The sequence below is a fragment of the Lissotriton vulgaris genome, chromosome 12 (assembly GCF_964263255.1).
Source record: "Lissotriton vulgaris chromosome 12, aLisVul1.2, whole genome shotgun sequence".
Classification (NCBI taxonomy): Eukaryota; Metazoa; Chordata; class Amphibia; order Caudata; family Salamandridae; genus Lissotriton; species Lissotriton vulgaris.
Window position 1 is genome coordinate 715,351,353 of NC_141700.1, and position 12,631 is coordinate 715,363,983.

Sequence of the window (12,631 nt, forward strand, 5' to 3'; positions counted from 1 at the left end):
GCACCACACATAGTCATTTGTAAGTGCTCCTACGTAATTCGCAAGTCGCAGCACGCCCCAGGCCGTAGAGGACTGGGATGGCCCCAATGATGAAGCATGTCACCAAGGGGCAACCCTGGTGAGTGAGGGGACACCTAGAAAAAAAGCAATTTCTCCTTTTCTATCTACTATACCTTCTGTCAGGTTACGCAGCCCCTAAGCGCCTACCGTACTATGAAACTACATTTCCCATGAGTAGGCGGGAGACTTGCAGACTATTTAGTGAGACTATATGAGAGTACCCTTGTATGTTAGGACAGCACTTCACTGATGCCTGTCTTGTCTTCTGTTACAGGTATCCTTTCCCTGCTGACCCTACCTTTACCCATCCCACATTTTTTATTTTAGTTTGTTATTTTTCTCCCCCGCCTAATGCCTCGAACACCCTGTGTTTACACTTCTGGGTGTTGGTGACATTTGGAAGTGGAACCATATTTGCATCGACTGGATCACGGGGAGTAAACCTGACACCTTCCAGACCAACCCCATTGAGTGTTGTTGTGAATGGATTTATAGTGACCAGCAAGGCTCTCAGGTATCTGGCTACAGAGACCTTATGTTGAATATAGTTATCAATATTTCCACCCACGCCCTGTACTGTCGCATTCTTTCTTCCACAGTTGTCGAAAGTACTAATTACTTTTAACTGACATGCATGCAGTTACAGTAGTGTATGCACTTTCAAAGATTGATGGATAGGTTTGTACCCAAAGATTTGTTTATGTTCACAATTGTTCGTCCATGCTGTGCTACTTTTTCTTGTCTCCCAAAACCTTTCCCAAAAACCCCCGTACCCATCCATTTTTCAAACCCTAACCCTCTTCCCCCGGGCTGTGTGGTTTTGATTGATGTGTGACTAAATTACAGCAATAAATCCACACACTTGCTGGGGAGGATAAGGTGATAGCAACAGGCTGGTGAAGAAATCCGATGATATATTCTTACTCTGCTTGACAAAGACCCATGGCTAATGTCAAAGAACTTCAACCGAATTAGTTATACTTTAACATTTGTTAGGCTACAACGTGGCACTGTTCTAGTGTACTTCTGTCACCTGCTATATTCTGTATTGTACCTTTGTATTGCTCAGGAGCACAAACCAGATTTCATTTTCTTTTTTTCATAGGCAAGCAACTGCCACTGTGTCACACCACTAGTACCACCGCTATGAGGAAATTTTATCCGCCCAGGATTGCCAACCTTATTTGCTGTTTCCCGTGGAGCCAGCCCTGGGCCTAGCCCTACTTGCAAACAGAAATTACAGGTAAGATAGGCGTTTGGTTGGAGGTAGTATAATGGAGTATTAGGAGAGACGAGAGATTTGATTGACGGTAGTACTACTAAAGTCCTAGGACTATTCAGGAAAACAAACTTACTGTTATGTTAAACCCCCACCCACCAGACTCAAAAGCAGTAAAAAACAGGTATGGTCAGATAAAGTTTCAAAAAGTATATTTTTATAGCCCTAACAAAAGAATCTCCCGCAAGACCCTCCCTAACCCCAACGATTGTCCTTCAAAAGTCCCCAAAAATCACAACTCCCAATTCCCACCCCCCAAAAGTCTCTAAAAAAGGGGCAAGGGACACTATGGCAGGGTGCTGTTGGAATTAGCAGCCAGGGCATCATGCTCCTTGCGGAGGGTGGCAAGTTCGAAGCGGAGGCCCTCCACCACGTTCTTATAATTATGGACCTCCTGCTCCAGGTAGGACAGTCTGAGGGATAAGCGGCGCCGGTGTGCCTTGCAATTCCTGTGAGGGGCAGCTGCTTTCTTTGCTGCTGGGCGGTGGCGTTTGGCTTTGGTAGCCCGGCTCCGTACCGCTGGAGCACTGCGCTGGCTGGCAGCCCGCACGGAGGAGGAGGCAGCTGTCCCAGTGGACGTTGTTGTTGTTCCAGACTGCGTCTCCTCCTCCTCCAGGGCCACCAGCCGCCGATATTCAGCAACAGTGGCATCCAGCCTCCGTTGCCGGGCCATTCGAGCCTGCTCCTTCCTCCTTGATGGTGTCTTGGATTTGGAAGGAGCAACTACATGAAAAAAGAAAGACATAGTCTGTAACCAATGCTCCTTAAGATTAACACAAAATGATTGAGCAGAAAGTTGTCACAGTACAAGTAGCAAATTGAAAGCACAGTGCATAACTATTGAGGACAGTATCTATGTAACCTCCGACTTCTTCATCCTTGCTCTAACATTAGTGGGAGTTTAAGGAACAAATTCTACGAGCACTATGGACTTCTATTACAGTCGACTATGACAGTACACCACTCTTATTCTTCTTCTTCTCTCTTGTTTAGGACAATTGGTACGTTATCTTATGCAAGCCGGCATAATGCCAGCGCAGTGAACTTGCACCCGAGAAAAACAGACGCACACCATGGTGAGTGAGACAGACTTGCGTTACTGTACCGGTCCAGTACATGCAGGTGGTGAAGCTCTTACTTTTCTATTACGGGTGGCACTGAGAATACTCTGTTAAAAGGGCTACTGCTTAATTAATTTAGCTTTCACCCTACAGTGCAAATGAGTATTAGAAAAGGAAAATGAAGAAGCTAAATTATCTGATTATCTATCACTTCACATGGGATGTATTTGATGACATATGGGATGACTTTAGGTGCTTTGCTTATTATTGAGTGAACAGTGATACCCCCACACATGAATGACGTACTACTACTAAACTAAAGTTATTAAGGGAGGTAGGGAGTGCCCACCGTAATAACTGGATATATGCTGTGCTTGCAGTTGCAATACAAACTACTGCTACTATTCATGGTAGTCTTTGGACAACGTTACAACTTCTTTTCCTTGCCTTTCCTACACTGGAACGGACGTGCGGGTGCGGTGTTACATGCTCTTCAAAGTAACACTTAGTTCATCCAGTGACCGTCTACTCTCTCTAGATTCACATATGCTATCTAAGAGTCAGATAGTACCATGAATGATCCAGGCATCCATCCATTCAAAGTATATTGCACACATACAGTTTCTGTCTCACCCACCCAGGCTGTTCTCCTTCCACCCATCCTTGCTTCATCATTCACCCAGCCATGCACCATACCATTTTCTTACCTTCCCAGCCACCTCGGGGACCAAGCAAACACATATCATTCTTCTTTGCCAGTCATCATTACATTTCTCGTGCTTCCACACTTACTTACACCCTTCTTTCGCTTTTCGTTCATCCCATCCATCAAGTTCACCTCAGATCTGATTGGGATTCTTCTCGCCAAAAACTTCACAGCTAAGTCGAAGTACATTTAGAGGAGGCTACTACCTGCTTTTTTTATAATACACCCGTGCAGAAAGCACACTCTGCAGTCTTCAATCTCAATGACTAAGGAATGTATAGCTTACCTCTGCCCGCCACCACCGTGTGAACCCTCACAGGCATGTCCTTTTCCGGCACTTGCACCGCCTCCTCCCCAGAGTTGTCCTCCTCGTCCAATGCCACCACCTCCGCGCTGGCCCCGTCTCCAGATGTTCCACCTACAAAGTACATTTAATAATGTTAGAATACACCACTCACTACTATATAATATTTGGTCTAGGAGGAAGAAAGAAATGTGAAAAAAGTGTACAATTTAATAATTTTTGACTGTCTACTCTAGAGTAAAAAGGTCCCTTTTTCCAGGGAAGGCTGTTGTCTTGCTGCACTTTTTGGCACAACTGATGAATGTTTGCTTTTTACTTTTTAACACGCACCACTTTTTCTCCTAACAGACAGAACCTTGACTTCTAAGAACACGAGCAGGATCAAGTTCAAACCAGGTGAGAGCTCGGCTCGACCACAAGAAATGTGTCCAATTAATCGTCAGCACTAAGCACTTTTCCATTTTCAGTTACACGTTCACTTTTATGACAAACTTGAATTTAATAAATGTGTTTACTTTTAATAAAGCTTTTAAACTTAAATAGAGTCTGTGGTTTTTGGTCATCCAGACTAGAGTGGATGAGCTAAAGGTTTTCGAATTTTTGCAAGCATGAGTCCGTGCCTCTGCCATCGGTGACTTTGGGAGCTAAATGACTCTGCCACACTATCTAGTCAGTAAGGAGATTGGGGCCGGGGTTCAACTACAAAGTCTGTTATCACTGAGGTATGTGGAAAGTCTAACAGTTACAGCACCTATTATAATTGATAAGCTAAGCGATGCATTATTTAGTGTCCATAGTTCTGTTTGTGCAGATTTGTCCCTGCAACAGTAGTAGAATGGATTGTCCTATCCAAAACAAAAGTAAAGTAGTATCTTATTATTTCTTGGTGGTGGTCATTCACCTTTTTATTGTTGGCAATGGTCAAAGCATAAACATTTAGAATACTTGAAAAGACAATATGGACAATCCCAGAGGACTACACTCAGTGCATAGAGCTATTGCTGACTAGAATGGGAGTCCAATGGAAATGCCAAATGTGCAATCTTAGTTAGCTACACAGACAGACTAATAAGAATAATCTAGTAATACCACACGGAGTCATAGGGATAAGAATTTAGATCCTGTCTACAAGAAGATCAAAGACGATTTAGAAAAAATCGAATGAGGAACGCTAGGAAAAAATAAGTACTCTATATTAAAATTAAAACTTACTGGGGCCAGCAAAGGAGCCCTCGACTGCCCGGTCCTGGCCTGCATCGACAACAGCACCCTCCTCCTCCTCCTCCTGTGTCCTCCTCTTGCCCCTGGGGGAAGCTGATGTACAACATGAAAGAAAGAAAAACAGAAAACATGGATGATATTTATTTCTCAACCAAATCAAACATTTAAAAAAGAACTAACAAAGTAACAAAATATTTTTGCGAAATAGCAAATAGGGAACGACTCCACGGGATATATTATTGACCAATCTCATGTGGTCGACTACGTCATTACTTTAGTATTGCTTGATTTGCGGACCGTCGAATTGGAAACTACCCTATGTAACTCACTAAACAAAGTACTAAAAAGGTTTGCCTAGGATTGGCAGGCAGCAGTCCGCAGCACGCAAAGTGACAGCCAAAGTCCATTGTGATTGAAGATCAGCGACAACACTAAAGTTTCCTACTACATTCACCAGTCATTAAAATACTCAAACTATTAATCCACCACCACTATTTCTTCTTATCGCCATGTGTACAAAGGAAGGACTGGACTTGAGTCTGTAGGGGCTGATTTATAAGGCCCTTGCGGCTCTTTTGCTCCATTGTTGCGTGACTTTTGTGACGCAGCGACAGCACATAAGAGGCGCAATGGTGCGGCGTATATTAACAACGTGACGCATCTGGGAGATGCATCACGTTGTAAAGCCCTGCGCCAATAGGGGTGTTCCGGCGCAAGGGAGGGCGTTCCTGCGCAGGAACGCATCCTAAAAGTGGCTGAGGGAAATCTACAAGATTTCAATCAGTCACTTTGAGGACAATGATGCGTGACTCAAACCCTGCGCCTGCTTGAAGCAGACGTACGGCTTGACGCAGCATTGGGGAGATAGGGCACCCCAGAGAATTGATGGAGCTGCACCATCGTTGCGACGCAACTCCAGCAATGCGCCACCTTTACGGCACAGATGCGTAACGCTTTGGTGACGTTTTGGGCCCATGGCGCGCCGCATTGTAATACGGCGCACCATGGGTGATGGTGGCGTGACGCACAATTACTGGCGCATCCCTGCAACTTTGCAGGGATGCGCCGGTAATTAAAAATCTGAACCTTAGTGTGTAGCATTGCGCAGTTCTTTCAACTACACTCATACATAATTTCACAGGCCAATGAAATGAACACAAAATCTAAAACAAATAAGCATAGTAGCAACACTACTGAGAAGGAGAGCAGTGTACCTGAAATGCACAGAAGATTTTGAAATAAAATGTACCTACAATGTAATGAGCAGCATTATTGCTCTTGTAAAAAAAACAAAAATTTGCAATATAATAACACAGCAGGAGAAAACATAGTAGTAAAGACATAGCTACTACTACTCACCAAGCCCGGGGATCTCAAGGCCAAGGAGGTCGAGCAGATCTCGCTCACGGGTCAGGACATCCGTCCAGCGGTGGGTGGCCTGGTTGTAGGTGCGCCAGACCCGAGAGTGGTGGTAAATGGCCTGGCACACCTTCTCCCACCGCTTCCGGCGCTCCCGGGCCCCGTACCCGGCACTGATCTTGCCGCCTCCCATGATGGTCCTGGGGAGGCGGCGCTGAACATAAAAAATGAGCTGGCCCACCTCCTCCGGGGTAAAGATCTCCCGTGGCATCACTAGCTCCCCCCTCAAACGCCCGCACGGGAGCCGGACACGGGGTGCGGGACCCTTCCCCTTCTCGGGATGCTTCCCGGCTCCCTTCACCATGGTCTGGGCGGAAAGGAATAAAGAAAATAGAATAGGGAAGAGAAGAAAAGAAAAGAGTTTACAAAAGTAGTTTAAAATTAACCAAAAGTAGCAGTAAACACAAAAATATAGGGCTAGAAAAATAGAGGGATAGATAATAAGTAAAATAGATAAAAAAAAACTTCAAACAAGCAAAGGATGGCAGAGATTGACAGAGGATACAAAGACCATGCCCAGAACCATAGCAATGAATGAGAAACAAGATGGCCGCGCCCGTTCACGACCGCGCGGGTAAGTTCGCGCGAGATTTTCCTTGCGAACACGCGCGAGACTGTACTGGCAAACCGCGGACTTTGCGAGATTACACTTCGCGCCCGGAAACGGAAATACGTCAGGCAAACAAGATGGCTGCGCCCTTGCACGACCGCGAGGGTAACTTCGCGTCTTGCGCTACGAGCGGCTCGCAAAAACGCACAAAACCTTGCCAACTAACACGCTGCAAAAAAAACAAATTGCATATTCGCACGAATTTGCGGCTTCCGAATCCGATCTTGCGCGTGTTCGCACCCCGCGAACCCCGCGAAATTGCAGAAAAACGAGTTTTTCAAAAGTGAAAGCACTCGGCAGGGGCAAGAGTTCAAACTCATCATTAGTAACAATTCCCGGTAGTGCTTCCTGACTGGGGCCCCTCCAGAATTCAGTTGCTAGTTGCAACAATTGTATGACCCTGCTCTGACCCTCACAGCAGGCTCATACAATAGCTACAAGTAGGCCACAAAGAAGGTCCTGGGGAAAAAAAATGCACTGCAACAGAAAGCAAAATTACAGATAAGGAAGCAGGTGCCAGACTGGAATTTTAAAACAGTGACACATTAATAAACTAACCCCAAATTAATTCATCTGAGTTGAAGCAGGGATGGTGTGCTTGCTTTTCCCCCCCATAATCTACAGTAATGATGAACCAGAGGGTGGCATTGATGTAACAGAGGGTTGCAGTGGTGAAACAGAGGGTGCTGGGAACCTGTGATGATGAACCAGACGTAGAAACAACATAATTCGCGACCGTTGCGCGACGAAATGTAAGTTCGCAATTGCGAACTGGTACGAAACCCTCGCGAACTGGCAGAAATCCTTGCGAACACAAAAAAAAAAAAAATCCGCAAATTCGCAAGAATTCGCGGATTTTGCGGATTGCGAGTTCAAAAATCCGCAAATTCGCGAACGCGAGATCCGCAAAATTCGCTCATGCTTAGTGGTGGACAGGGTCAAACGGGTGGGGCTTCTATGCAAGTTTACATGCATCTTGTTTATAAAGGGTCAGAGACCGAGCAGAGCAGCAGATGAGGAGAAAGCAGCCTCCTGGTCACAGGAGCTACACAGGGATGGCGCTCGGGAAACTCATGGATGCAAAAACATGTTTGGCACAGGACCCCAGAATCCTTCAGATGTCTAAGATAGCTCTGCTGCGCGTGTTGGTACAAAGCCATTCTGATCCTGCTCAGTTGGTTCAGGCGCATGCAGCTGCTGCTGCTGGACAATGTCCCATCTCATACTAAACTTCCCCGTACAGGCAGATGCTGGCACTGGGCAGTAGGGTGCAGTGGCATGCGGGTGCTCCACGCCTGGTACATGCGAATACCGGTGCCAGGGGGGACACGTGTTTATTGGTGCTGTGTAGCAAGTTATGACTTTACATTTTGACTGCACCAGATGGTGGTACCACCTACATGGATCAGGAGCATCCAGGCACCAGACTTCATGATGCAAGAGCATAATGGTGCTGTGCGGTACGGGTATATATGTACTGGGGGTAGGGGGGGACTTAGCACAATGTGTGCTCACACCCAGATGGCTCCCAGGCAATTTAGCATGAATGATTTTCACACTGAGAGGGCTCCGGGGCAGTTCAGCAGCATGGGGGCTTACACCCACTGGGCCCCAGGGCAGTTCGGTAGCGCGTAGGCTCACAACCCCTGGGCAGCTCAGAAGCGCAGGGGCTCACACCCACAAGGCTCCTGGGCAGTTTATCAGTGCCACCCTCTGGTTCATCACTGCCACCCTCTGGTTCATTATTGCCACCCTCTGGTTCACCACTGCCACCCTCTGGTTCATCGCTGCCACCCTCTGGTTCATCACTGTCACCCTCTGGTTCATCACTGCCAACCTCTGGTTCATCACAGCACCCTCTGGTTCACCACTGCCACCCACTGGTTCATCACTGCCACCCTCTGGTTCATCACTGCCACCCTCTGGTTCATCACAGCACCCTCTGGTTCACCACTGCCACCCACTGGTTCATCACTGCCACCCTCTGGTTCATCACTGCCACCCTCTGGTTCATAACAGCACCCTCAGGTTTACCAATGCCACCCTCTGGTTCATCACTGCCACCCTCTGGTTCATCACTGTCACCCTCTGGTTCACCACTGCCACCCTCTGGTTCACCACTGCCACCCTCTGGTTCATCACTGCCACCCTCTGGTTCACCACTGCCACCCTTCTGGTTCATCACTGTCACCCTCTGGTTCATCACTGCCACCCTCTGGTTCACAACTGCCACCCTCTGGTTCATCACTGTCACTCTCTGGGTCTTCACTGCCACCCTCTGGTTCATCACAGCACCTCTGGTTCACCGCTGCCACCCTCTGGTTCACCACTGCCACCCTCTGGTGCATCACTGACGCCCTCTGGTTCATCACTGCCACCCTCTGGTTTGCCACTGACACCCTCTGGATCATCACTGCCACCCTCTAGTTCATCACCGCCACCCTCTGGTTCGCCAATGCCAACCTCAGGATCATCACTGTCACCCTCTGGCCCATCACTACCACCCTCTGGTTCATCACAGCACCCCCTGGTTCACCAGTGCCACCCTCTGGTTCATCACTGCCACTCTCTGGTTCATCACTGCCACCCTCTGGATCATCACTGTCACCCTCTGGTTCATCACTGCCACCCTCTGGTTCACCACTGCCACCCTCTGGTTCATCACTGCCACCCTCTGGTTCATCACAGCACCATCTGGTTCACCCCTGCCACCCTCTGGTTCATCACTGCCACCCTCTGATTCATCACTGCCACCCTCTGGTTCTCCACTGCCACCCTCTGATTCATCACAGCACTCTCTGGTTCACCACTGCCACCGCCTGGTTCACACCTGCCACCATCTGGTTCATCACAGCACCCTCTGGTTCACCACTGTCACCCTCTGGTTCACCACTGTCACCCTCTGGTTCATCACTGCCACTCTCTGGTTCATCACTGCCACCCTCTGGTTCACCACTGCCACCCTCTGGTTCACCACTGACACCCTCTGGTTCATCACAGCACCCTCTGGTTCACCAATGCCACCCTCTGGTTCACCCCTGCCACCATCTGGTTCATCACTGCCACCCTCTGGTTCATCACTGCCACCCTCTGGTTCACCACTGCCACCCTCTAGTTCATCACTGACACGCTCTGGTTCACCACTGCCACCCTCTGGTTCATCACTGTAACCCTCTGGTTCACCACTGCCACCCTCTGGTTCATCACAGCACCCTCTGGTTCACAACTGCCCCTTCTGGTTCATCACAGCACCCTCTGGTTCACCACTGTAGATTATGGGGAGAAAGCACACCTGCCTAGCCTCAATCGGGGGCTGGTTAATGTGTTGCTGAATTTGAGCTTCAAGTCAGGCACCTGCTTCCTTATCTGTAAGTGCTTACTGTTGTGGTTTAATTTTTGTGACATCCTGGAGCATTGTGCCATACTTGTAACTATTCTCTGACCCTGCTTCGAGGGTCAGAGCAGGGTCAGAGAATAGTTGCAAGTAGGCAACAACTCTGGAGGCACAGCTCAGGAAGCACTTACAGGGTTACAGCAGGTGCCCAAGTTGAAGTTAATTTCTTTGTCACCATTTTGTAAATGGTTACAAAGAAATAAGCTTCAACTTGGGCACCTGCTGTAACCCTGTAAGCGCTTCATGTACTTCAGTTTTTGAAAATCCGTCCCGCACGCGATTTCGCTGATTTTTCTGCAATTTCGCAAGATTCGCGGACCGCGAAACTGCAGAAAATCCACTAATTCCGTGAATGGAACGGATTTTACGTCCATGCTTAGTATTTTGCAAAAAAGCTTGAATTATTGTATAAGCAAAAATTGTAATTATGTGGAATTACATGCTGATGTGTACAAGTTTATGAGAAAATTAAAATTAAAAAAATATTTCTCTGAACACCCGTCTGTTGCCAATATTGTTATAAGAAATTAAAATAATGCTCAAGGTTTGACAATTGGTGACAGTATTCATGTATTAGCAACCCTAGATGAGGATGATTTGGATGTATACATCAGACAGATGGCGAGTTTGCTTGACATTTGTGAGGACACCTCAATCGATAGTGGCTTGAGAGACAGATCGACATTTGTACCACCAGGGGTTCATGATCCGTATTTGGAGGAATTCTTAGAAAAAGTGACATCTCAATGATACCAGTTAGAAGACAATCATGGTAGAAATTCGCATTGCAAACATCACTATAATCTTTCAAAAGATGACTTGGCCCTCTTAAAAAATCTACAGGATTCCCTAAATGCAATGTAGGTAGCACTTAAAACAGTGCACCTCAGCCTTAAGGAATCGCTATTTACCACCAACTTCAAGTTTGTGGTAAGTAGAGATTTCCTTTCAAAAAGCACTTTTTTGCCTTTTGAAATGTGCCATGTGGCACACATCCAAGCCCTTAGGGCATGTATGTGCACCACATATGCACACATGCACATTGCAGGGGTGCAACAGGGTGTCCTTTGGACACCCTGGCACCCTTGAAATACCTCCCGGTATTACCGATTCGGTATTACCAAATCGGTAATTCCGAATGTCTTCACATTCATTCCTCTGGGCCTCCAAGCCCATAGGAATGAATGGGTAGGTATTCGTTAGTACTGAATCTCAATTACTGATTCGGTAATAACGAATATCAAGAATTCGGTATTTTTTACCGAATTCTTACCTACATCTGAAATACCGATTTCTAAATACTGAATTGGTAAAATTCGGTATTTTGAATTCGGTATTTCCCTATTACCTACATCGGTCCCTAAGTTCTTAAGGAACATATGCTTAGTCCTTGTAAAAGTGTCCACTTTCTCGAAGCTCCTGAACTCGGCCAAATAGAGGGCACAGCTTACTAACTTGGTTTTGTATCTCGCTAAGGCTGGTGCAATGGGTTTAGATTACGAGCAGGGTTCATACATTCAGCCGATTTAACACTCAGATATTCAAAACTACACACCCGCTCTAAGTGAGTGGTATTCAAAGTCAAACATCCTTTCAAATCTTTAAAAATTACTATCAGGCACTGTATAAGGAAGAGATAAGGTCGGACTTCTCTAATACAAGTTGGGATGATCTAGGCCAAAAATTGGCAGGACAAGATAGCCTCGGGCTTGAAGAAGATATATCAAATGAGGAAGAAATCGAGGCTATGAGGGACCTAGTGATAGGGAAAGCTGTAGGACCAGACGGCATCCCTCTGGAACTGTATAAATGCCTCCAATATACTATAGTTCCTTTACTAACGGATCTATTTAATGGCATAATCTATACCATGGATATCCCTAGCTCATGGAAGGAAACAAATATCGTAGTATTCCATAAAAAGGGTAAACCTAAGGACGAACCCAGAGCTTATCAACCGATATCCCTCATAAATTCAGATACAGAGATCTACGCCAAAGTCCTGGCTAATAGACTGGGAAGGGTCATCGCCGGTCTGGTGTTCCCTTGGCAGCATGGATTTATACCGGGTCGGGGAACAACTGACCATGTGAGACGGGTAATTACGTTGTTCGATATCCTTGCTGCCCGGGGGGATTGGATGGCTATGATCCTTCTCGACGCAGAGAAAGCGCTTGATTGTGTCACCTGGTGGTTTTTATGGGGGATATTGGTGCGAAGGGGATTTGGTCCAAAAATAATCAGTGCAATTAAAGTGATGTATCGCGACCCCAAGGCCCGGATCCAGATGATGGGGGAAGTGCGGAAGAAATTTTAATATCTCGCAGGACTCGGCAGGGGTGCCCATGGTCCCCAATACTCTTTGCCATATATATATTGACCCCATGATTCGCAGAGTTTTAGGATGTTAGGCAATAAATCCAGTAGTATGTAGGGGCTATGAAACAAAAATCTTAGCATATGCCGATGATTTGGCTGTCTTAACTCCAAATCCGGAAACGGCTATAATAGCTCTCACAGATCTGGCTAGGGATTTTGGTAATTATTCTGGATACCGTCTTAATGAAAACAAGACTC